Genomic DNA, 5,000 nt, shown 5'->3' on the forward strand with positions numbered 1-5,000 from the left:
TTTCCTCTCTTCTTTCCAGCTTGCCTTTCATTTTATGTATTATTCTCTTTTATGTGTCTCTCTTTCTCCTTTTTCCTTTCCTCCTCGGCCAAAGCAGTAAATTTTTTTCTTTCTCTTGTATATTTCTGCTCCTCGCCACAGTTATTTTTTTGTTATCTTTCTTCCTTTCTTTTATTAAATCAAAAAACCGCCCCCAATTAATGTCATTTCGGACACCAGTCGTTACTACATCGTGCACATATTTCAACTTTAAATTCATACATACACACAAAGTAATGTCAATGTCTTCCATCTCCCACATATATACTTCTAGGTATATATATGTGTGTATATATGTATATACACATGAGGAATCGGTTTCTGACTGAAGAACGAAGGCTTTGAATCACCCGTCTGTCTCTTATGTTCGACCCTTCGTGTATTTCACGTTATTTATATATGTAAAGGTTTATATTATTATATTATATATGTATATATATAGATCTGTTGCTTCTGCTAAATATTAATGAATATATATATATATATATATGTATGTATGTGTGTGTGCACATACACATCATGTTCTCCATTTCAACGTATATACATACATATATATATATATATATATACATGCACAATAATGTGCTCCATCACGCACATATATACTTGTAGGTATATATAAAATATATATATGTGTGTGTGTGTGTATATATATATGTATGTATAGATCTGTTGTTTCTGCCAAATATTAATGAATATGTGTGTGTGTGTGTGTGATGTGTGCACGTACACACATGTTATCCATCATAACGTATATACATGTATATAATAGTATGAAATATGGATTCAGATAATTATACATACATGCATACATATACGTATGCACATATATATCCATGCATACATACATATATATATATACACATACATGCATACAGTATCCCCAATCACAATACATACATGCACATGTTGTATACACACACACAACACACACACACGTATATGTATGTATAATGTTAACTGTGTGTTTCGATACATTGTGCATTCTAGAAGAACAAATGCCATCTCACAAGACATATTGTTCCTCTCTGGTTCCATCTGGGCTTTTTCCCCTCCCCGTTGTGCTTCTTCAACGATATCATTCCCATTATTTCTGGCATATCTTAAATGGTTATCTTGTATCCAACACGAGCTAGAAGACATTTAAACACAACACACACACACACACCACCCACAACCGGGCAGAAAGACAGATATATATATATATATTATATATATATATATATATATATCACACACACACACAAACCGCAGCCAGATATAATACAGATATATATATATATAACATACACACAACCGGGACAGAAGAACAAGAAAGAAAGACAGATATATTATAATATATATATATACACACACACACAACCGGGCTAGAAGAGACATATATATATATATATATATATATAATATATATATATATATTATATAATATATATATACCACAACCGGGCAAGAAAGACAATGTATATATATATATATATATACAGACACACCCACACACCACACATGTTTTTTTACAGCCTTTCGTGTATTGATTATTGGGTTTTTTTTTACTGTGTCAATACGGGAGAATGACAATTATATAAAGAGCAAATCCTAGGCAGATTGTAGTTTGTCGTGGTTTTGTCGCCCGTTCCTCGAAGTGTGGCCAACATTTTATCCATTCACATAAAATGATTTTGTACATGACATTTACGAGATAAGGCGATGTCAGCCTTCGACATCACACACACTCACGTGTGCATATATTGTATAGACATGCATACACACGTATGCAGACTATTTTGTGCATAAGGTGTATACATACATGCACACATTATACACGTACACACACACAATAATATAGATTCACTGTATATGCACATAAATTATGCTCACGGTATATATACATGTTTTAGCCCTTTGTGGGTAATAAAGAAATAGGTATATATATATACACATGTACATATATACATGTACATAGTACACACACATACACACACACACGTTTATTATACACGCATGGACATATATTTAGTCCTTGCTGTTCATATTTCTGTATTAATGATACATGATTGTACAAGCTGTATTTTACTCCACATATATACACTCACGCATACTATATATAATCTACACATGTACAGCATATACATACTTGTCGTAATATATATATATATATATATATATATATATAACACCACATACAAACATGCATACATTGTCCTCTCACTAACACACGTATGTATATATTATCTCACACTCACACACAACAATGCTAATACACACAAACATGCATACATTTCCTCTCATACACACACGTATGTATATATACCTACACTAACAACGACACACACCAATGCATACCCACACAAACACAACACCGGCATACATTGTCCTCTCACTACACACACGTATGTATATATTATCCTCACACTACACACACACGTTATATACACACAAACATGCATACATTGTCCTCACTACACACGTATGTATATATTATCCTCACACTACACACACATGCTATATACACAGAAACATGCATACATTGTCCTCTCACTACACACACGTCTATATATATTATCCTCACACTACACACACACATGCTATATACACACAAACATGCATACATTGTCCTCTCACTACACACACGTATGTATATATTATCCTCACACTACACACACACACACATGCTATATATACACACACATGCATACATTGTCCTCTCACTACACACACGTATGTATATATTATCCTCACACTACACACACACATGCTATATACACACAAACATGCATACATTGTCCTCACTACACACACGTATGTATATATTATCCTCACACTAGACACACACACACTATATACACACAAACATGCATACATTGTCCTCTCACTACACACACGTATGTATATATTATCCTCACACTACACACACACACACTATATACACACAAACATGCACACATTGTCCTCTCACTACACACACGTATATATATATATATTATCCTCACACTACACACACACATGCTATATACACACAAACATGCATACATTGTCCTCACTATACATACGTATGTATATATTATCCTCACACTACACACACATGCTATATACACACAAACATGCTATATACACACAAACATGCATACATTGTCCTCTCACTACACACACGTCTGTATATATTATCCTCACACTACACACACACACACATGCATATATGTATATATTATACACACAGGGACACCTTTGCTGCTCATATTTCTTTCTTTTTTTATTGTTATTGATATTAAATAATTGCACAGGGTGTATATTTACCCCCCAAATATCTTCCAGAAACCTTCTATTGTCCCTTTATTATTATTATTGCTACAAACATTAAAGCAGAGGCCGCCGCGAACCTGCTCCCGTCCGTCCGTCCGTCCGTCTGTCCGTCCGTCCGTCCGTCCGTCTGTCCGTCCGCCTGTCTGTCTCCATGTCTAGGTTTCTGTCTCGTTAGATCCGGCTTTGAATTACATCAACCACACTCAGTGCTCGGGTTTGTAATAATATATTTCCTTACGAATGTTGAATGGCTTTTCGAGAAGATTGGCAAGGCCGAATTTTGGATTGGATTAGTAAATGTGTGTGTATACGTATGTATATGTATGTATATGTGTATGTTTGTACATGCGTATGCATATATGTGTATAAGTTTGTACATGCATATGTGTATATATGTGTGTGTGTGTTTGTGTGTATACATGTTATAAGAGATGTGAAGTTGAAGATCGCAGCATTTTAATTTTTTTACTCAATTACACACACAGAAATTGATTTTTTTTTTTTTTTTGATAATTAGGCTGAAGTTGTCTGTGACCTCGAAGTTTCGGCCTACCAGCCATCATTGTTATGCATATATATGTCTGTGTGTCTGTATTATATATATATATATATATATATATATATATATATATTATATATATCGAACAGCTACTATTATTAGTAACTGTGGTTGCTTTGATAAAGAACAACTTTTGCAGTACTGAAGAACCAACATCAGATGAATGCTGCAACATACATACATACATATATATATACACACACACACACACAACATAATATATATATATATAATATATATATATATATATACATGGACACGTCTCCTTGCTTTAATTTTTTTTTCTTATTTATTATACACACATCTTTAGCTTTCATTCTCTTTGATTACGTATTTATTATACACACTATATATATATATACAATATCTAATATATATATATATATATATATATATATATATATATGTAGCTCTATAGTGGCGATGTTGGTGGTGTTTAATGTTCCAATTGTGATCGATTTCGTCGGCGGCCTTGTAAAGAAGGGAGAGCGATCATCATCATCGTCATGATCATTACCACTGCAGCCGTCATCACCATCAAACAAGCAGCGGCTGTCGCATGCTCTTAGGATAATAATAATAATAGCAGCAGCTCCCTCCCCCTCTCTCTGTCTTTCTATCTATCTATGTTTCACCCATCCCTTCCCTTTCTCTCCGACCTTGTCTCTATTTCCTACTCCCCTTCCCCTCTCTGTCTTTCTATCTATCTATGTTTCATCCATGCCTTCCCTTTCTCTCCAACCTCGTCTCTCTCTCCTACTCTCCTCTCTCTCTCTCTGTCTATCTATCTATGGTTCATCCATCCCTTCCCTTTCTCTTCAACCTTGTCTCTATCTCCTCCCATTCCCCTCTCTCTCTCTCATCTATCTATATTTCATCCATGCCTTCCCTCCAACCTTGTCTCTATCTCCTACTCCCTCTCCCTCTCTATCTATGTTTCATCCATCCCTTCCCTTTCTCTCCGACCTTGTCTCTATCTCCTCCCATTCCCCCTCTCTGTTGTCTCTTCTCTTTCTCCTTCTCTCTCTCTCTCTTCCGTCCACCTCTTCCCACACCTCTCTTTCTTCCTCCTCCTCCTCCCTCTCCCAGCAGCTGCCCCAGATAC

The 5,000-nt window shown here is 35.2% G+C and overlaps 1 protein-coding gene across 6 annotated transcripts in view; it reads left to right on the forward strand.

The window, feature by feature from the left end:
- The window catches only part of LOC115224738 (myotubularin-related protein 3), a 288,784-nt gene that overhangs the window by 109,032 nt on the left and 174,752 nt on the right, over nt 1–5,000 (forward strand). The window lies entirely within an intron of this gene.

Source organism: Octopus sinensis, linkage group LG26, assembly GCF_006345805.1.
Source record: "Octopus sinensis linkage group LG26, ASM634580v1, whole genome shotgun sequence".
Lineage (NCBI taxonomy): Eukaryota > Metazoa > Mollusca > Cephalopoda > Octopoda > Octopodidae > Octopus > Octopus sinensis.